Source organism: Amyelois transitella, chromosome 6, assembly GCF_032362555.1.
Source record: "Amyelois transitella isolate CPQ chromosome 6, ilAmyTran1.1, whole genome shotgun sequence".
In the NCBI taxonomy this organism is placed as follows: Eukaryota; Metazoa; Arthropoda; class Insecta; order Lepidoptera; family Pyralidae; genus Amyelois; species Amyelois transitella.
The window spans coordinates 4,097,727-4,121,544 of NC_083509.1; the positions used below are offsets into that span (position 1 = coordinate 4,097,727).

The following is a 23,818-nucleotide window of genomic DNA, read 5'->3' on the forward strand; positions in this document are numbered from 1 at the left end:
CGAGAAAAATCTTTAAAGCTACCCTGAGGGAATCATTATTAAGTAATTTCAGTATTTCATAAAAAAATATAATTATGCGTTCGAACTAACAATAAGTATAAAACGAATCCCCATTATTAAAGAAAAAAATGTAAAAATTCAGTTTCAGAATATTTTTTGTTCATGTAGAACAAAAAATATAATATTGGTTGGGATAAACCACAAAACTTGAGTCACGTTCGAAAACCACGACAGTTACGTACAGTACAGTACGGAGATACATGGAAGTAGAATTTTGTGGCAAAAATTTTCCACATTATTCTTTTTATATGGAGTAAAATATTCTAGCATAGTAAGTGTTATTTAGATAGTGTCACAAAAGTTGTTTGTATTTTATTAACAAAACCAGGATAAAAGGATACCGCCCACCCGATCTAAATCGGTTCAAGCATTTATTAATTTGGTTGCAGCTATTTTTGCGTAGGTAGTATCAGTACCACAAAATCTCAATAATATTGACTTTTCTTTCTTCTTTGTAATTTATATATACCTACAGTAATATAAATACCTTGCTTTGAAATTTTTGGTTCACTAGTTCTAGTAACTTTAGCCTAGGAGAGATGGAGTGGTATTTTTCCTTACTGGCAGTATCATACGGCTCATCATGTCTTTATCCTTTAGACAGAGCAACAGTCTTGTCAACAGGTTTGTCCTTGTATCTAGTATACAATTATCGTCCTCCAGCCCCGTAATGTCAAAATCTTTTTATATAAATCAAGTTATTATACACAGCAACTCCAGTCCGACCTTTAAAACAGGGGATTCTAACCCAACTTGGATTACGATAAGGTGAAACACTAGGTAGAGGTTTATCTCATAACACTTTCTTTTGAAGTTTTATTAAGTACCTACTATTGCACTAAAGGGGCTAATATATTTGTTTAATTTTAGCTTCTTTTATACAAAAGCTAGATAGTAGAAACCTTACTACTTTTAAGCGGACACCAAATAAGGCTGTGATTACTGGTCTGCAGCAACTTTTGGGATACCCCACCACTTATATTAACCTCAAGACGGGTTTTATGGTAAGCATCCGACTGCTAGCGCCACTGAGGCATCCCACCATCTCTTTAGGGCTACATAACGACGGCCTCTGTGGCTCAGCGGTAGTACGCTTGTCTGTGACACCGGAGGTCCCGGGTTCGAATCCCGGTCAAGGCATGATGAGAAAAGAACTTTTTCTGATTGTCCTGGGTCTTGGATGTTTATCTATATAAGTATTTATTATAAAATATAGTATCGTTGAGTTAGTATCTCGTAACACAAGTTTCGAACTTACTTCGAGGCTAACTCAATCAGTGTAATTTGTCCCATATATATTTATTTATTTATTTATTTAACTTACTAAGTTCAGGCACGTCTGAATCGTGGCATTCAGTTAACGTTTGACAGCGGATCGAGCCTTATTTGCATATTTTTCCGGAACTGTATTAGACTTGCTTATTTGTGTTGAAAGGAGTGGTTGAAAGCAGTATTGTTGCGGGTTTTGTTTTAAGTAATAAGGGATTCGGAAGTTCTAGGGTTAAAAGATAGGTCCTTATGGAAAATAATATTGAAGGAAGATCGTGAAAAAATACGTTTTAGAAACCGACACAGTCTTTTGAATATATAATAATCTTAGCAGATAGATCTCTTGTTTCTCTGTTTGCAGAAATGATGGTGTTTTACTGTAAATAACCTGACATTTCCAGTTTTGGTAAATGAATCTGGTGAAATTTACAGTGAGACACCCAGGGTAAACCTGTAATTGGGTTATTAATACCTTGATATTTATTTTTCTTGAAAATAAATGATTGTTCGCAAAATACAGTCTATGAGGGTACGCGCATGTTCAAAAGATGAAAACATTGATTCTTACAAAAAGATTGACAATCTTAAACATACATACATATGTACATAAAATCACGCCTTTTTCCCGGAGGGGTAGGCAGAGACTACCTCTTTCCACTTGCCACGATCTCTGCATATTTCCTTCAATCTTAAAAATAAAGTAAATTAATCTAAAAGGTACCTACTGCACAGAAAAGGCGTGAACATTCGTAATTCAACACCACAAACACCAACAAACACTTAAACCCTTTCTTTCTTACAATAAATAGACATAAGTAAATATACTCTGTGCTTTGGAGATAATAAAAGCTCGCTCGTGGCGCCGGCGACCCGACAAGAAAGCTCTATCCGATGTGAGCTTAACGCGATGCGAGGGATTAACTAGTTCCCGGTCGTAGTTTTACATAGGAACTGTTGAAAAGTACTTATATATAATAAAATTGGGTTGATAAACTTAATATCTACATCACTGCATTACTAAATATTATTTGTTTACGCTACTCTCGAAAAGTTATGGACGGATTTTGTCCCTATATGAAATAGTTTTATGAGGAACTTATTGAATAAAAAATTAAAACGGCAAGCATGCATGCAGTTCTCTTCCTGGACAAATACAAGAATCAGTTTGCAAGTACTTAAAGTAAAGCATTGTTATCCACAGAGCAACAAAAACAAGTCATAGAATTTAAATTTATATCATGCAATTAGTATTACAGCAATACAAATCCAGGGAAATTCTGTAGCAAACGGGATAACTCCACGAGCCAAAGTTAGCTAATTTGCTATTATAAGGTGTGAAAACTTAAAACGAGTACTATATCTATAAGGATAATGGGTTTGCTTTCAAATCAATTAAAAATAATTTAATTTACGCACGTGGCGGAAATAAAAATAGACAATACAAAATTAACCCTTTTATATCGTTGTCACTGGAATCAAAAGTGTGCAAGTAATGAAAAATTGTGCTTTATCATCGTCACTCTATTATTCAGTGCCAGTTTAAACAGAGCAACGTATTATAATGATGTGTCATGTGAACATCAATTTGTCATTCCCGCATCTCGGATTTTCGGGATAAAGTATCATAAGTAATAGTAATCACATAAGTATTGTTTAAAATGTGTCTATCTCCATGTAATGAACTTATAAGAAGTTCCTTCAATATTTATAAATAATACAAAATATTACAATCAAATCATGTTACAATGATTCGAGGTTACAGAACGACTGAATCGTCCAAGATAAAATAAGGGTACGTTACAAACGCTTAATATCTGTATTATATATAAATATGTAGAATAAAACAACGCGTCCCTTCTCATTAAATAGTGGTCAATTCTGTTCAAATCAAGTCTATTCTCAGGTACTAAAATGATTCCTTACTCAGGAGTCAGAACAGATTTACCTATCTTAATTTGTCGTTACATGAATCAAATATAGATCGAAGGTGAACACAAAAACAACCAGGTGCGAATCCCAATGTGTCACTGTACTATAAGAGCATCATAAGAGTGTTCTTACACTAACTATAAAGTAAGTATACTGTAGTACTGAGAATGTAATCTGGAAATCGAGATTTAAATTTTTTAAAAGTCATTAATTTATTTTCATGGTGGTTTAGTGTAAGAAGGTGGGCCACCTTAAAAATATTGTCTTAAGCCCTTTTGAATTTTCTTTCGAACCTCAACAATAAAACTCATGTAATTGTTATAAAAGTTATACTTCATTACATTCCGACTTGGCCCGGGTAAAAGGGGCAAGGCCGAAGAAAATCTGCTTTGACGATGGTTAAGGTGATATGCGTGCCAATGGTCTGAAAACTGAAGACAACATCGGAGAAAGTTGAAAGAAAATGTAGGAAAGCGGACCCCAGGCCCCTAAGCACTACAGTGGAGGTTGCAACTGTGAATGCGCAAAGATGAAAGAGAGATTCACAAACACCAAACAGCCATAGATATTTTTAGGAAATACATTTCCTACTAAAATTAAACTAAATCAATACAGTTGCTCTTGGCCGGTACATTCGGTGCAGACATTTTATTAATAGCATCCCGGCAAAATGATGTCTGTTCAAATAAAGAAAATCGAATGGATTATGCAGCTCTATGGTATATTTAATCGTCGGTGGGCGAATCGGTGAGGTGCCCGGTTAAAATGCGTGTGACGCAAAAAGTCACAGGTTCGAATGCCACCTCGGCCATGTACCAATGACTTTTTCAAATATTCTGTTGTTTTTCAGTTGCCTGAACGTTCTGTACATTAGTTTTTATACTAACCGATGCTCTTACGGTGAGGAAAAACATCGTGAGGAAACCTACAAGTTCAGGTAACTGGATGTGTAACCATGATCGATCCAAAACGGGTTGGGTTTTTGCAAATCCCAATAACTTTAGACAAGAGGTTTATTAAGTATCATTACTGCCTGATTGAAAGTACCATCTTCTTATTCCTCTCGGCTTTAGTCTCAGTCGCATCCTCACCACTCTGGAGAGGCGCCCTTGGGATGCTGAAATTGCAGGCAACAAATATTAGTAATATTAATCAAATTACAAACAATTATACCCTACATTCAGTGAATAGAATATTTAATGGAACAATCACAAATCAAAGGCCTCATTACGTTGAATTTCAAAAACTTTTGACACAAAGTCGTAATTATTTTTCAAAAAAGATTAGGAGGATTCAATTTATATCTGATTATAACTCAAAAGGCAAAGAAAATTTCAGATTTCACGGTTCGAAGATAAATAAAGTTGGTAAGATAAAGTTTTCTTACCTCGGATCTTTGCAAGTTTGATTAAGACATCGCAGGGGTTTAATCTTAATTCAGCATTATTCATACTTCCGGAAATACCTCAAAATCATATCATCAAAATCTCTATAAAAAAGTAAAAAAAAAAAACAGAAAATTTAATGATTTATTTTTAAATTCCAAAAAAAAAATCCTTTTTTAATAAGTTTTCCTTGTAATTTATTACTTTTATACACCAACACTATATTTCCCTAGCGCGTGTATTACATTATTATTCTAACTTTAAACCACCTATCAACAAAACAAACTCAAGACTTACAAAACTATAAGATAATCATTACTAACCCGTACTAACAATTTCTGCATCGAATTAACTAAAAGGACAACTTCACCTAATCGGTACTTCCTTACAATATTGGTCGTTTTTTGGGCAAATTCTGGGGGTTATATCACCCTCGATCGGCCCTTCCCTTCGCCCATCCCTCGTCTAGACTGGCTCCCAGACTAACGTTAGTTGGCTCCCGGAGCTCGTGCGGGAAGGTTGTGTCGCGTCTGTGACGTACAGCGGGAAATTTGAACGTGTGTGTTGACATTCGAAAGCGGATTGTTTGTGAATTAGTGTCGATTTTATTTATGTGTTATGGGATTCACGATGAATTAATGTAAGTTTTATATACAATATTTGTTTTTGTTGTTAATGTCTAGTTAGGTATTTTTGCCATAATTTAAAAAAGCAATTGAATCCAAAATTTTTGTAACGGGTTTTGATTGTAATTAATGTTTTTTAGAATACTTTTTACTAGTTCAAAATAATTTAATCGTGTTTAAAGTTAAAAAGAAAAAGGATTTTTTTTTATAAGAAAAGCTCAAAGTTACATTTACAAATAATACGAAGTGAATAATCGTGTCGTGAATAAAATAAAAAAATCTACATTTTTCATCCATCCTCGCAAGGAAGTAGGTGTAAGTGGGGCCGACTTGTTAAAAAATACTCGCAAAAGGATGTCAAAACGTACTTAGGACAGAGAAGTCGTTTTCGAAGACATTTTGCAAAGCTCTCAAGAGTTTGAGGAAAAAAAATCGACTTCCGGGCGAGCCGGCCTCCACTTATCGTCGCCTTAGAGTGTACCATGAATTAGCGATATGCATGCTAAAACAGAAGTGATAACTTTTTTTGGTGAATAAAAGTTTATTTTTCATTTAAATAGCATATGTATGTTAACAGCATACCTACATACACATAACCACGTTTATATACCTTGCGGGGTAGATAGAGCCAACAGACTTAGAAAGACTGAAATGACACGTTCAGCTGTATGGCTCAATGATGGATTATTACTCAAATGGGACAGGTTGCTTGTCTATCGCCTACAAAAAGAATACTTAGCTTATAAGTCTTTCTCTTAGTCCCTTTACCTTAAATAGTATTTTTTATCGTCTAACTTTACGTAGGATTTTTTTATCTTTTTTGTTGCTATTCCTGTCGTGTCTTTCTTTCTCTATTTATTTAAAATTTTGAATATTCCTTCATTTATAATTCATGAAACGAATGTCAGCCACGAAATGAACTATAGTATATTTCTCGTTTACTAATTTTATTTAAAAAAAATTACTATTAAAAATTTTATTGCCTGTTTATTAATAAGTAAAAACAAAAGAAAAATACAGTTTTAGGGCAAAACGTAGTAAATATGAAAAAATATATTAGTTTGTTATTCTATCTGACTTCAATTTAAAAATAAGACACTTATTTATCATTTGCAAACCACACCCAAAAATAACCAAATTAGATTAAGCCCTAAATAAAATCATTAAAGACCTTGAATGATTAATAACTTCAATTAAACTGCTACTATTTAATAGCGCCATTATACTACACTACATACCATACATTTCAATCGTGTGAGGTACAGTCAATTACACATCAGCTCCTTCAAATCATTAAAATTTGAAATCTATTAAAGCGAGATAAAGATTCATGTAGGATAGCTTCTGTTTCTGACTGTACCGTTGCATCACTAATGTTCCCTTTATTATTCGAGCGAGTAAAACACAGCAACCATTAAGGATAGAAATATTGTGTTTAACTATGCCACCTGATATCTCGCTAAAATCATTCAATTTTCCTATTTTACATCCGTACATACATATAATCCTGTCTATATCCCTTGAGGGGTAGACAGAGTCTTGGAAGGACTGATTTTCCTATTATCTTCGTAAAAACATTGGCCGTGTAGTTTTTGTACAGTGTCATGCTAGGGGGGTTGGATGGCTTTGAGGGATTGAGTGTCAGATATACTACATGCAGATGAACCTTTCACCTAAAGGAACCATGGTTTTTAAGTTTTTCCTTTCATTGACTTTTGCAATAATAATAATACCTACTTATGAAATATCAAATTTTAACAGTTAATATGGAAGGTCTGATGGCATAAAGAAATTTCTTCCAAACAACACGAGAATATTCGTGAAGAGATGTTTCTCTTTAGTTTTTACCGTAAGCCACACTAGATACAAAAGCATTTGAAAACTTCACATATAGAATATAACACACGCATATTAGTTTCATTCATAAATTTTAAAACGCGTCTCATGTTTCCAGTACAAGGAAAGCGATGTAACATAAATGTATTCTATTTTAAATCGGGTATTTGTAACTCGGTACATTGTAATGCTTCGAATCCTGTGTCGCAGAGGTCATCTGTTACTGAACGGATGCATCCCATCTCATACATTCGTGCGTTAATGCTTAACATACAATATACAGTATGCGCATATTTACGTGCATGACTGGTAAGGCCCACTTTTAAGCGCCAACGCGCGCTCGAATCCTTCATGTTTGCAAAATCAGCGTAAAACTAAAAGGACCCGTTATTTGTACATATACATATTTATGAGTTATGAGCCATATGGTAACGGTAAATATTTCCTAAGATGAAAGGAAGTTAATTTTGTAGAAAAATATTCCTTACATTTATTTGGAAACGCAAATATTTTTAAAAGGTACGTAGATCGTATTTGGTAGAAAGTATAATTATGATAATATCGCGATTTGACGCAATAAAATATAATAGAATCACCAAACCTTTTCTGCAAATTAAAGTATTTAGCTATTACTGCAACAAAACGCCAGGATATGTTCGACAGGTAGGTGATCCGTTAAAACTATGCCAAGGTTGTTTGCGTGTTAAAAGCTGTCGTTTTCATACATATTATCTCCACTAGCAATACGTCTACTGTTTCGATGAGAAAAGTAATGACATATTATTTTAACTAGTTTGGATTAATATTATAAAGTAATATGGTAATAAAAACGAGCATCAAAAAAAAAGCACGTCAATGTGGTTTAAAGAAATAAAATACACCTTTACTATCTTTTTATGAGTTTGAATCAAGCTATAAAATTCAATCCTTATCTACAATAATATCTTATATCCGACAAGAGACAAACTTCAATTCATGAAATCTGATACAATGTGTTTTAATACAATATAATCATTGAAACGATTTAGACGAATTCGATTCATAAAGTCACATAATTATACCCCCACTTTGCTATCAGTCCCTCCCTTCTCTTTAAAAGCCTATCCTTGTTCAGATAAGGTGAAGATATCTTGTGACCTCAGTATATCTTTCGTTTCCAGGATAAGAGAAACAATGAATTTTAATTTTGTACTCGAACAGCCGCCGGGTTCATAAATAAGTCCCTTATCGAATAGGTAATTGGTTATGTGGGCGATCGCTTCCCAAAAATAGAGGGAACAGTCTGATGCGAGTATAAATTAAATTATACATTCTCGAAACAACTGAGTAGTTAATACGACAGAGTGATACAAATCACCTAATAGAACAACCCTTTCACCAATTATTTGGTACAAAAAGTAATATAAATTGTTGTAAGATCAATTGATATAGAGTTAGTACTTCGAGTTGAGATGACCTAAAATGCTCAGAAGAGATGACGCTTGAAACCATTATCACCTTTTTTGACAAGTAAAAGATAATTCAAATCAGAGGTTTATTAAAGCTTTAAATTATTGCAGTTATGAACATACTAAGTCACCGACTATTGTAAAAGAATAAGTATAGATGAAAACTACTTCACCGAGATTATTTGGTCTGTTTGCATTTATATTAAGTAGCTTATCTCCAGGACAAATATTTTTAAAATGCTTCTTCAGGAGTCTTTTTTATATGTCAGAGATAACGCATTAAAAATATTGTTAAATTTTATGACACGGACTTGTTCCTATCTTAGTTGTTTGTTTAGCCACCGGTGAAATATTTTTAAATTACTTAGGTATTAATGGCCGGGCATAAACGTGTAGCATAAACATATTTTGAATCATTGTTTTATTTAATTACAATATTAAAGAGGTTTTTCGTAAAAATTTAGCTCGTCATATCTCTGACTTACAGCGAGACCTAAATTCACCATCAAGTCTATCAAAATCATATCAAAATCGAATAACGTACAATTTTCCCCCATTACCGCTCTTCACTTCTTCCGTCATTTTACGTATCGCTTCCGAGCCCTAAAGAGGGTAAGATGTAAAGATGAAAATAATAAATCCGTATCGAATATGCATGGTCGGAGCGAATAAAAAAATTCTTTACGCGAAATATGATATTCGGCCGTGAAATTCGCTTGGTGGGGTTCGGCGCGATCCATCAACAATTAAATGCGAGTTGTTACCGATACATTATCAGATGTATTGCGATTCTCTGATTGATGATACTACCATGAAACCATGGGTTTGGTTCCCGCTTGATTAGCCACTGGTCTATTGAGTCTGCTGTCAAACAGTGACCGATGGCCGATCAACGATTCAATAGGCCAGCTACCAATAAGTTCACCACAACATTCAATAACATACCCGGTTATTGATATTACAGTTGGTATTAATAATAATGAATTAAATTACATTTTTAAAATAGCAATAATCCCCAACTTGGAGTTCCTTCATTCAACTCAAACAAAAAATTAACACGAAGATAATAACCATAATTTGACAACACAACAACGTACTACACCTGGCATTAATAACGTTTTAGAATACGCCAGTTTAATCACAGCCTTGAATTTAAGCTTAATTATTCCATCCGTCGGATAATTATTTAAACAAAAGACTTCATGCAGCTAGGTGAGTATTCAAGCTGACTTCCATTGTTGTTGGGATAACAGGGAAAAATCTGCGATGCTTCCGGCTGCGTTGCTGCCTCCTCTTTGTTCGTCCTTATTTCAATTTACCCAGTTCTTTCTTCGCGTGACTGATGCATTTATCATTTGAGAAACTTCTTTAGCCCCTATAAATTGTTTATTGAACTGGCGTTGCTAATCGGAGTCGGATCGACTCGATGTCTTTTTGATTTGGATCCAAACGACGGATTTGTAGGCATTTAGCGTGCGGTTGTGGGGTTGTGATATCGTTCCCATGCCTTTTGGGGTGTTACGCTATTTTAGTGCGTGGTTCGATAATTTATGGTATGCATTGCACACACGCAGCCCTGCTATTAGGGAGACGGTCTGGAATAACGATTTTCGTGAGGGAATGTCGTTTTAAAAATGATAAGTAGCTGTTAACAAGCAGTTTACAAGAAAAAAATCTGTTTTTTTAAGCTTGAAATTAATTAAGATTTAAACAGAAAACAACACAGGAATAAAAAGGAAATACAAAACAAAACAAAAATGGGTATATGAAAATACTACAGAAACAATGCCTGTCATACATTTCAGTGTTAATTTGCTTTCTGTTGCGGCACGTCAAATATTTAAAGACTTAACAAGGCCATTAATACATGAAATGTTGGACCAATTTGTACTCAAATTATTTGTCAAGAGACGCCATTCCTGAAATCGTTTCCAAATTTAGCGGGAAGGGTTTCATCGGGGTTCGCCTGCTGTGTTCCATGATAACAATAGTTAAGTAGTAGAAGCGGCACTTTTAGTATTAATGTTATACTCATGATTACTGATATGAAAAGGAATATATTTTTAAAGTCACAGATAAATTATAATTAATGCTTAAGTATAAACAGCTGCCTCATAAAATCGATTTACTGTACGTCTTTAAAAGGAAGTTTATAAAAATATTAATCTTCATAAAAATAAATAACATTATTGCAAAAGTCAGTATCGTTATATCATCGGGCAATGTCACGGAAAAAGCAATGAGGTGTGAGCTTCGCGCAGCTGCCGCGTTTTTCGTTACTGTTGCAAAGTATAGTGCATTATTACCTATACTGATTTAAGTACAATAATTTATGAGCCAGTAAATTGATTAGATGGAAATTGTTATCAATTCTTCCCATTTCGATATAATAAATAAATCACGGAATCAAGTAAGGACATGAACTGTTGTAAATAGTAGTCTGTCGGTAATTAGTACCTTATGTTTGACGATTGTGGGTATTTTGGTAGAAAGGATTTTTTATAAAGCAACCCGCTTTGGATTATATTGTGCTTAATAAATGATTGACGTACCTCCATAGATTTGTCCCCGTATGCTTGTTCTTATTATCAGATAACATCAAGATAGATAGATAGATAGATAAAACTCTTTATTGCACCATAAGAGAAAACATACAAAACAACACAAAGCAGATATAGTATATGGTACAAAGGCGGAACGGTACAAGCTGATCAACTTATCTTATTCATTATCTCCAAATAATTCTTTAATGTTAATTTTCAGTACACCTTTTACACTAAAAACGGCTTACATGATACCCAAGATAGAAATCTTGAGCGATATTTCTGCCGTGTCTATTCAAAGAGCTGTCTGTGGCCATCCCTCCGGGAATAGAACAGTAAGTTGAGTATATAAATTAGCTGTCAGAGCGCTAATCGTTCCGACAGCCGCGATGAAACTTTAGAGTCCATTGGTGGTTGTCTAAAAGGCCAACGTGTAAGAATAGATACAATAACCGTAGATATTTATTTTGTTATCCTTTTAGCAAATCCCCTGGGAGGATCGTTATTTTTAACGAACTGCAGTAGTTGTTTGTTCAAGATCGATGCGTAAGTTATGCTGTCTGGGTTGTTTGATTTTCAACTAAATTATGCATTTTTGGAGCATCACCGGAAGTGATTTTTTTTTCAACTGATATAACTTATAGGTGTAATTAAACTGACTATATCGACATACCATCGATTTCAGTATTTAAATAAAGATTATTATTTATTTCTTCAATTAAAGTTTTTTTTGAGCTTTTATTAAATTAATGGATGTAATGACTGCACATTTCCTAATGGAATAAATCTGAAGCGAAAGTTAGCGTCGGCAATATCCCCCTCAGCTTAGATTCACACGGTTTGCCCAAAAATGGCATTTGGGGACAATGGGTACAATTACACGTTCACAAAGATGAGCGCCAATGGGATAGCAAGCGATAAAATTTTGCCACACAATACTGCCATAATTAGAATTAACTGTCTCATTCCACCCACATCCGATCGCCATCTCTATTTTGACGGGAGTCTGGGTGAAGATCTGTTCTGTGTATCTTAATGGTGACATATTGTCCTTTCATTGGTTTATTCCTTCACTTATCTTGGTGTTTATCTTTTTGAGTCTGCCCTCTTGATCAATTATTTACGTCGTGACTTTCTTTTTTCTTTATATCTGGATTTAGAATACTGTACGTGTAGTAGTGTAAATGAGCAAGCATTTTTGTGGATCATAAAATATTTACACTAATTATGAAAAGTACCTGGGCGATGGTGTTTTTTTGTTAATGATTTTAAAAACTAAGCAGGCAAACTAAACTGCTTTGATCACCAACATATAATAAACTACATACGTGGTCAATTGCCCGTGTTTATAACCTCAAAATTAAAAATGTATGTTCCCAATAAAGGTTTGTTTAAATTATGATCATTACATTTATCAATGAATGTCGTTATTCCGTTGCACACGGTTTACATCCAAGATTCAGTATAAACAAAAAATGTTGCAAGATTGCGCGCTTAAATTTCAAAGATTGAAAAAAAATGTGCCTTACAAAAACCACTCAGTGTTTCAACAGCAGCTGCTCTTGCGTAAAACTATTTTCCTTTCAAGGGTCAATAAGAACATTTTGTTTAACCAATTAAGACTGCTTCCTGTTATAGAAATTAACGAATTATTCTCAGACGCTCTTCATTTTGAAGGATTTAGGTGGAATTTATGTTGAAAGGGCGAACAGAGAGCATATTGTGTTGGGTTTTAGTCACAATACTCCATTGTACGGCGCTTAGTGTTACATTCTCTTCATAACTAAAATTTGAGCATTCATATTTTACTGTGTTTGTTTTGGACGGTTTAATGAAAATGTCTTGGTTATTAATGGCTGTTGAATTAAAATTAATTGAAAGTTGTGTAAGAATATGAACTTGAGTACCTACTTAGTGGATTGTGTGTAACAAAAGTATTAAGGATATTTTTATTATTGATAAATAAATAGCTTTCGATATAAAAATCATCTTTTATATGAAAGTGGGTAAAGTATCAGAACACAAGTAAGAGCAATTTCAGAAGATAATTGTTTAAAAATAAGTATTCCTATAGATTCTATACATTAATTTCTTCCACATAGATAAAGTAATCAAATGATGATCGACAAAGAATCTGCTAACGGTTATCACTTGGATTGCAAACTTTTTTACGTGGTTTCATTCAACCCATTCAACCTCTATTGCAATCACGTGCTATGTCAACGCATAAAACAAATAGTAAAATGCAAATGCGTTGTAATTAGTCGTGCCATAAATAAAGGTTGTGTCGATTCCGCCATAAATAACGTAATGGAATCTCTGGGACGGAATTCATAAAGCATTCGTTGTGAAACCCGAGCCCTGAATATTAAACAGATTTGATTACGTTCTGAAACATTTTTTGTGTCACATCGTAAACTCAGGAAAAGTTTCCCTGAATTTATGAGTTTTATGTTAATACTTTTTTATTGTATCTTTTGTACTTAATTATTCTCATAGAGGTGTGTGATCGAAACTTTATAGGATTCGTTTTAGCTATATAGCTGCGAACCGCTTAAATGATGTCTGATGTAACTATTCTACGCTGGTGAAGACGCGGGTAAACAGCAAGTTAAAATTTAAAATCTATGCATACATATAATCATGCCTTATGCCATGCATACATATAAACCCTTTATGGAGTAGACATAGTCTACTATCACAATGTCACGTTCAGCTGTATGGCGGGATGACAGACAGGTCGATCGCCCATTGCCTAAAAGAAGATTCCCAAAATGTACTAGCTTTTCCCTTGATTAATCTTTACAATCTGTAAGGGAAATATTATCTTAAATAACAATAGATTAAAACTTGCTAACAGATAAAACAACATGCAGTATGTACCAATCTCCGATTTCTTTTAATATAATAAAATAACTAAAATTGCTCTGATAAAATCTGAAAATCACGAAAATATTGCAAAACTGACATAAAACAACCCATGTCCTACATTATTTACAGACAGAATAATTGATGTTGTTTAAAAAATCCCAGCAATGGTGTTTGCATTAAAATTAATATTAGTTTGACGATGAAAACACTTCTCTCTGGTTTATTTTGTTTAAATTTCTGCATATATTAATGTTGAAATCACATTGCTATTAAAACAGTTGTTGTAACGTTGCATGTTATTAATTTTCTCTTGCATCATTTATTATTTTAATTGGCAAAACTGTATGCGTTAAATATCAATAATTATGTACAAAGAGATCAATTTTTAATTAACAGTTTAAAATTCGTATCGTTAATGTTACTTACTCATTTAAGAGGGTTTTTAAAAATGTATGATCCTCAAAACCATATTAAGTAATTTTTTTTTGCAATTCCTGTGTTCATGCTTGGATTTACTTCTGAACTATTATAAGTCCGATTGTATAAGTGATCTCATGACAAGGACTTTGAAAATAAAAATCTTGGTATTACCTATAGAGTAGTTTCTAAAGGTTCTTACTATACATAGTTTTTGTTATTATCGAGTAAATGTAACATTTTCAAGAATAATTTGCTTAAAAATCCTAAAATTGATACAGAAAAGTAAAATATATTGCAAATGTGAAGTCTTTAAAAGCTCTTTCGGAACTCTTAGTGAATCCATCTTATTTTATAAAAAAAAGTATATTAAACATCGTGTTCATACATTTGTGAGTTGTGACATTTTTGAAATGAAAAATAGCTTGTAGCAATCAAACACTTTTATTAGCCATAGCTTTGTCGGTTGCATGTCGTATTTCAACTTATGCTAATAAGACTATTTTAATATCGGTTTTTACGTAAACCATTATCAAAGACGCAGTATAGGGCCTGGCTATCAATCAATGCTTTTGAAATTCAATCTATACTTTTAGACCCTCCAATTAAGCATAATTTAAGATAAGCCTTTAATTTTTACGTCTCGGGTGGGCTCAAGGAAAGTGTAAGCCGGTCATTAGCCACAGTTTAGTCAATTTTTATACCTTTTGTTTTAAACACATCATATTTCTCGAAGAGTATCCATAATGTATGAGATATCGGGCGCCTCATAGCAATTATGTGTAATAAATCTCAAGTTAGATCAACAGCTGGTGCTTCAATCTTTTTTAACAAAATTTCACATTACTTGCACATATTTTCGAAATATTTGAAATTTCCGGATCAAACTCGATTTAGTCCGTTAAGCACCACTTCGGTGACCTAAAAACGCTCGGCCATCACTGAAGTGCGTTATCTTCTAAAATAAATGACCAATTAAATAATCTAATTCATTTCGGTTGGGTCCCGGTCCTTGACGGGGTGGAAGCATAAATCAACATGCCGTCGAGTGGCGATAAACATTTTGTGACCAACCCAGGTGATAAAAAAGTGTCCTCTTTTTTTGGACAGTGGTCGCAGAGAGCTTTTGAAAGGGTGACATTTTTTTTAACAGTAGGTAGCTTAATTGTTATCATGGCCACCCTCTAAACATCCCTGACAACAAAAACTTCTCCTAAATAAATTACAATAACGAGGCGTTTTGGGACGCAAAAACTATAAGGTAGCTGTAATTGGTTTTAATATGACTTTGATAAGGCGGAATTCTTGCCTCGGTTCGAATTCACTTGGATAAATAAATTTGATGGCATTGCTGCACATTAAGTGCTAGCAGCTAATGGGGTAAGCAAACAAGAGATGGACGCACTTGTACATATAAAAGTGCAATGCAGCTACAATGCGGATAAGAGGGTCAATATTTTGATACTGGCGTGGTTCGATGGTAACATGTGGTCAAACATTGTGCAAGAGCTTTGCCATGCCACACTGTAGCTATGTTTTTAATAGTGTTGCAACAGAACTCTGCTTCCGCTTCTGCATCTGCAGAAGTTCCGCATGTTTTTTCAGTTCCGTTTCTGCTTCTGGTTCCGCAAACTAATAACAGAACTCGAAACGGATGCGGGGCGAGAGCGACCCAAATACCCCCATATCTTGCCAATAGTTCGCCAATACTTATCAGCTCCCCCCAGCAGTGTAGCCAGCGAGCAATTATTTAGCGGAGCTGGTTTAATATATGAAGAACATAGAAATAGGCTAAAAGGTGAAAAAGCGGCCAAGTTACTCTTTATTAAATATAACTTGCCGCTATTTAATTTTGACTACTAATTTATATTCTTACCCACGACGGAACGCGTTTGGGGTGAGAGGTTGTTTGTGTGTTTGTTTGTGCAAACAAATGTTGCCATTTATCTTCAAAACCACTAGTCCGATTTTAATGCGGTTTTCAGTGATGGGTTTGGATTAAATTGCTACATATTCTTAGATAGGTTTTACGTCAATAATTCATCAGGGGGCGCTTTAGTAGACATTTCTTTATGAAACCAATTTCATCGTTTAGAGTAGATAGGTTGGTACATTTAAACCATTATGTCGTGGGTATATCAAAAATTTTAATTTTGTTACTTGTACTACTACAAATTTAATAAAAAACATTTAAAAATACAAAATTGTGCTTTTTCTTTATAGTACCTATTAACGCTTCCGTTTCCGCTTCCGCTTCCGTTAAGATTTACTTTTGACATCTGATTCCGTTTCTGCTTCCGTTATGCCAGTTCCGTTGCATCACTAGTTTTTAATCGCTGTAGTAGTATTGCCGAGTTTAAAAAATCTGCTCTTCTATTACGCTCATACAGATATCATTACGGAAATCATACTTAATAATAAGTCTTCTATTACCAATAGAGTCAATATGAAATAGTTTAATACAGATCATGTCGCTCGTAGTATGCGTCACAGGCACTGCTGTAAATCCAAAATTAGCCAGTCAGGATGAATCAGCTGCTAATGCGAGAAATTCCTGAACATCAAAGACATTCGCGGAACATCTTTTTGGTGTAATTTAATTGCTCATTTTGCGATCGCTATAACATTTCACCAGGATGTTGCTGCAATGCTAATTAGTCAATATTAATGGCTTTCATATACTGAGCTATCTTTTTTTAATATCAGTGGCTTATACTAAAGTACAATAGTATAAGGACATGGATTTATTTCATGGTTTCATGGTTTATAAAAGAAGTGTAGCATAAATAATGTAGATAATTATTATGAACAATAATTACGTTCACAGCTTGACATTTATCTGAAAGAAATGGCGTGAATCTAAAATACTGCTGAATTTTTATGTCCAAGTGGTGTGTAATGACGAGGAAAATTTGACACTTCACCCAAAGCGCCCAAGTCAATTATTCCAATATTTTTATTGACGGGTCTGTAAAATAAAGTTAGGAAAAGAATTGGTTTTAGTTTAAAAAATACTGTGTATATTTTACCGATTCTTATTATACCGATAACACTTTAAAAAAAATATGGTCCGTTGTTATGGTATCGAGCGCACGCTTTGTTAATAAATAACAGTTTCTGCCCAGACATAACAAATTTGTGGAAAAAATTAAACAATGGATATAATTCTCCGTTGTATTGTTTAACACGATAATAAAATATATGACAAGTTTTAGGTAAAGTTTTTTGGCCCAGTAGAAAGTTCTTTGGGTGCCAAGGTTCGATTTTCCGTTAAGTTATGATAAAATATCGCGGATAATTATCCTTGGTTTTGGATATTTATTTTTTAATTTAGTATATTTAAGTAAGTAGGTATCCCATAACATAAATCTCAAACTTACTTTGGGCTGGCTGGAAAAATTTGATTTTATGAATTAAACTGTGAAAATTTTACTGATAATAGTTATTAGCATACTCAATAAGTAATTGAGTAGTTCATTTCCGAAATAAATTGATCATTGTTCGTACCACGAATCGACCTATTGACTACACTATCAAGTTAGAGATAATCCCTATATCGTCTATATAGTTGTAAAGGTTATCTATATCGTCTTGGGAACAAAGGATATTTTGTTCAACTTAGTTTGGTGGCCTACAATGACATACTGTTGTTGAAACATCACAATGAGAAGCTAAAGTATGTGCTTTGTGCGGTTTCTACTTGAGAATTCTAATTAATTACTAATTAATTTAGAACTAAGGAGCGGCGTTATATTGGTGTAATGTTTAACTGAGTTATGGTTTATTAGTAAACAGTATTTCTGTGTTTAACAGAAACAATGTTATTTTATTTCAATATACAGTAACAACTACTATCCCATTATAAAAACTACACGGCAACAAGACGAATGTCATTAAAGAATAAAACATGACATTTCGTTTATTTCTTTAGAATATATCAGGTTGCTAACCCATCGCCTACAAGATAATTGAAACTTAATTATCCTTTCCTTTACTCACCTTTTACTACATTGTTGAGATATAGAGTGGTCCTATCATACCGTCGCACTATCATAAAATGCCGGAAACCACTTCTTTGCACACTTGTGACTTTATCGGCCCTTACGAATTGAAGCCAATAAAATAAGTATAATCGCTAGGGCAAGCTCTGCACCGTAATCATATATTCATATCATAAAAAAAAATCATATATTCTTAAAATCATTTCTTACAATAATGAATAGGTACTCATTAATTCACGAACTAAAATAATTTTCAATTAATTAATAGCCGTTTCACAAGCATTTTCAATAAAATGTCAACTAAGACATAAGCGTTAATAACTTTATCACCGTAATCTCAGAGCTGGTTATTTGATACAATGTAAGTTTTAAAGGCTTTCTAAGCGTTATTTACAATTCCTCTAGTTAGTAAATTAAGTCATAAATAAACTTTTATGTTTCTTGCATAACCCTGGCGCTGTATTTTGTAAGGTGGCTGTCCACACTGATAACATAACTAAACTTTGCTCTTTGAACGTTTTGACATCTCTATTTTCAACTTCAAAGTGGAAAATATTTAAAACGACGGATTTAACTTCGTTTCGCTTTTGATTTTTTATGTTCAACTGACATTTTTATTTCAATTGCTATCGTTTATTAATAAGTTAAAATATTTTTTTATACACTTTTGGTGATATTTTATAGTCTTTCATATAGGCGCTGTAATTTGGAAATGTATTTAGGTAAATATATCTTTATTTTATAATGTAGGTACTTACCTCTAGTTTAGCACGAAAAATTTGGTCAAATATTTAGTGTTAAAAAATTGCTTTACTGTTATGCCTTACAATTTATCTTAAATTTGATTTTAGTCTTTAAATATTTTATACAAATGCTAATGTAAGTAGTAGGTGTGAAAAGCTGTATCGTGTCCGCAATATAACTCGCCAATAAATACATATTCCCTCATAAAAACTCTTCATTGACAATTGTGAAGTACAAGCGATAATAATAAAATGACATTGTAGGCTCTAAATATCATAATAAAGGCTCCAGGTGCTACATAAAGTTACTCGGTTCATTTTATTTCGTCAATACGGACCGTGCGAACATCTTTGTCACAATAACTCGGGGGTGTTAACTTGGCAGATATTGTGTTTTATGACTGAGTATGTTTTGCGAATTTACTTCTATTTCAGGGTTTCCTATAACGAACACGTACTTGCATTGAGGGAAAGGTTAAAATCGTTTGTAAAATTGCTGTTTTTTTATTTATTTTTATAGGTACATAATTCGACTATGATTTCATTTAAAAAACATACGTGTATCGTAGATGTCTTGAGAAAACTATCATTAAAATCATCATTAATTTCCCAACAGCTACTCTACTCCAAATTATGAATGCAAAAGTGAGTTTGTTTGCTTCTTACCTCGTCACAGTAAAACTACTGAATTGATTTGCAAACATATAGTGTATACGGAGAAGTACAAAGGGTACCTTTCATCCTAATAAAAACTAAAGTACCCGTGAGATTTGCGAAAAACCTGTATTATTTTGTAGGTTGCGCTAAATTTGCGCGGGCGTAACTGCAGGTAAAAGTTAGTAATAAAATAAATAAAAATCGTCACTATCCATTCGCCGTATTGTATTTCAAATCCTAACCTTCAAAACTCGTCATTCTCCGCCTGCTTTGAGGCACCGCTTCCGCCGTACACAATAGATGCAAACTTAGTGAAATGGGTAAAAATAATCCTCCACCCGAGTCCAATACATCACGCAGGCTGTCAGTGGCTACCGCACGAACAAAAATATCGCCATTGTGAACGACGCTTTGTTGGAAAGTTTTGTAAAAACTTGTGCAATTTCGGCGATACACGCACAACGCGACAAAGGGATCCTTAAGCCGCAATAATCTGACTCTGTCTATTCTATTATTCGCACGTTTTTGGAACTTTATTAATACTGTCTATCAGTAATCATAAATAGTTCTTACTTCATTATGAAAAGATCGTTCATTCCATAATTTAAATGGACATAGATAATGGGTAAAATTCCAAGGTAAAATGATATATGAAAGTACCTATGGATAAATTAGATAAATGTGATGATCGGTCGACCTAAGCAGAATTCAATGTATCTTCAGCAAGTAGGCCCAAGAGCAAAGTTTATATTTAATATATTTAACATAAAATAGTAAAATATGGAATGTAACGCTTCACTGAAAAACATAAACAATCTAGGTTTAGAATAACTTTATTCTCATAAGATTTACACAAAATAAATCACTTACTGAGAAAACAATATTTATATAGTTAAGTATAGGCATGCATTTTATACAAAATTAATGAATGAAATGAATTGAACAATCGGTTAGTGCCAGACATTCGACAACTCGATCCCAAATTGGAAACACTTAGTTTGTCGTCACGCTACGCAATTAATCAATTTAAAAGTGGAACGTTCATATTTAAAAAGATCTCGCTATCAATCGTTCTCTGTGTGGGTCTCACCGGCGCCGGCGTCGCCGTTGTAGTAGCTCCGTCATAACAAACATTATTCAAAATGCATGTTTTCATTTATTTTTATAATACACCCACGTTTTGGTAACTACCGCGTGTGATCTCCATATAAGAAGGGGTTTCGTGAGAGCTTCCTGGCTGATGTTTGTCGTAATTCATAATCGACGAAACTCAAATTAAAGAGGGTACAAAAATATTACAGCGACCAGGTTGCCGTGGGACAACGCTTTACATAGTGATGGCTAAAATGATTTTTAGCCGTACGGTTTACAAATTACAATAAGGCGAATTCATATTTTCTTAAGAGTGAATGTCGAACGAAGTGGCTAAAAGCACCCGCAACAACTACGGCACCATACATTAACAAGGCAGTTAATTAAATTTATTTGTATGTCAGTAAAGGTTATTATTATATTATGTATTATTATATACATACATAAAATCACATCTCTTTCCCGGAGGGGTAGGCAGAGTTTTCATCTTTCTGTTTGCCACGATATCTACATACTTCTATCGTTACATCTACATTCATAACTCTCTTTATGTAAGTTTGGTGGTAGGTAGGATATTCTTGACCTGACCTTTTGCCAGAATGTCTTGATTTCCCAGTCCTACCTTTCCGTTCAAGCTCTCTTTGTATATTTGCTTAGTCAACCTGCTTTCATTCATCCTCTCCACATGACCAAACCATCTTGGCATACCCTTTTTTAAAATTATATATACTGTTTGATATAAAAAAATATTTATACACCATACTTAAGTTAAGTATTAAATAATAGTAATTTAAAAGGTATTCTTCTGCAAAATCATTATTCTATTCTGTAACAAATTCACGCTCGCCTTATCCGTTTGTTTATTTACTTAGTGACAGTAAATACACACCAAAAATAACTAGCGAAAACATTTTCTTACTCGGACCGTTATAATAATAGGAAAGCAACAATAATAATGTTTCGTACACAATTTTCTAATGTTAATATTCGTAGTCAGTATGTGAAAAATAAACAGAGTGAGCGCTGGCTTTAAGTTTGCTAAAGTTATCTCTACGAAAGTTGAAATGTAAACACAGCATTATGCACTTAAGTGTCACTACAATTCTAACTACGCTTATGTTGTCACAATGTTAATTCGATGAATATTGTGCTGGAATTTACTGTGAAAATAGTAGCTAGAGCAGGAGTTCCTTAATATAAAGTAAGTAAACATATTAGTAACATTTTTCAATAAATTTTAATATAAGAAACATGTAAATTAGAGTTAAACAATCTCAAGAACAAATTCGCTATTCGTGCAAAAAATTAAAAACATTAGTAATTTTAGCGTCAGTTTTAAAAACTTTTCTTTTCAAAGAGAAATTTTACTCCAAAGACTCAATAACTCTTTTTGCTTTATTAAAACGCCGCAATACAAATTTAAGTACTTTCCTGTTGCTTCTAACTTTATGGTTCTAGTTAAGCAGTATTTAACGCCCTCTGTGACGCAGTCGGTAGTGTGCTTGCCTGTGACACTGAAGGATCCGGATTTTAGTCCCGACCAGAGCCATTACGAATATGTTTTTGATTGACCTAGGTTTTGGATGTTTATCTATTTACGTATTCATCAAGTAATCGTATAGTAAATATCTTCTATAACACAAGTCTCGAACTTTCTTTGTGACTAGCTAAATCTGTGTGAGTTGTCCCGTATATATTTACATTTTTATAGTAATACTTAAAAAATAAAAAAAAAATAAACAAGAAAGGAAAGAAACCAGCGAAACTCTAGGCCTGGTGTTTATCCCAGTTGCGTATTTTTATGCTCAAAATGTTTAATTTGTGCTCGATATTGTAACTTCTAATACATGATAAGAAAAGGTTAATACGGTCTCCTGCCCGCCCGATATCAACCCGCTTTGAGAATAGTCTACCTATCTATCGCCAGCTCCAAAGGGAATAAATTCCCCTTTTACCCTGTCATCATTCAAGTGGCCATAAATTACAACTTAGCCTTGGCCGCGATGTTTTGGTTAAGATTTAACTAGCATATGTGGGTCGTGAGAACAGTTATAATAATAGACCTATTGCTTACAGTGCTTGTTTATTTAACCAGCTATAAACAGTGAGTAATCCCGTAGCCATAATGTAGCAACCCCACGATGCTAAAAAAGGAAACTTATGAGCTCATCTGTTAAGGTAACAATTTGTTAGAGTCATCAGTATATTGAGATGATTTTTTTGCTATCAAATACGAGTCCTTTTTCGATGTTAGTATTGGTAGCTTACAGTCAGTGATGAAAATCCACAGTAATGACGATAAATAATTGGCGGTATAAATGTTATTAATCCTGTATTTTTGTTCCTATTCTCTTATGATTTCGAGCGTGATATAAAATTTTACACATTTGCTTTTCGTACCGAATCATATGTTACTTTATATCTGTCTAAAAATATTTTGACAAAATTTTGATGCGATACATACGAGTACCTTTACATATATTACTTATATACCAATTGAGCACTTGCAAATGTCGGTCATCCATAATAGCCATTGCCATCGAATTGAAAACCAATAATTGTATTGTGCATAATTTCAATAATTTACGTGGTTTCCTATTGGATTTCATATCTGCCGACTTCATTAGCATTATCCAGCATAATAGGCAACTAATAACCCAAATTAAACCGAAATATTCGTAAACCTGTTTATCTATTTCGATATTACAAGAGAAAATTATAAAGTACGCAGACCAGCTTAACCATATAATTCTATTTATACTAACTCGCACCCGATTTTGTTTGAAAGGTCTCTTAGGAATCTGAATAACAACACAGTATGTATTTCTAGAGCTACACTCCCAAGGAAAATTACTAGGCAAAAACTATTTTCCCCTGAGTGTATTTCTTTATTATTGTAGTGCCTTTTCTTGATAAATACTTAGCAGATTATTCTCATTAA

At 33.6% G+C, this 23,818-nt stretch overlaps 1 protein-coding gene across 1 annotated transcript in view; it reads left to right on the plus strand.

Annotated features, from left to right (window-relative positions):
* Positions 1-5,160: 5,160 nt before the first annotated feature.
* LOC106131139 (protein sax-3) overlaps positions 5,161-23,818 on the plus strand; it is a 35,123-nt gene continuing 16,465 nt past the window's right edge. Inside the window, exon 1 of the mRNA XM_060944547.1 lies at positions 5,161-5,283. The gene's annotated coding sequence lies outside the window, so the exon portion shown is untranslated. The remainder of the gene's footprint in view (positions 5,284-23,818) is intronic.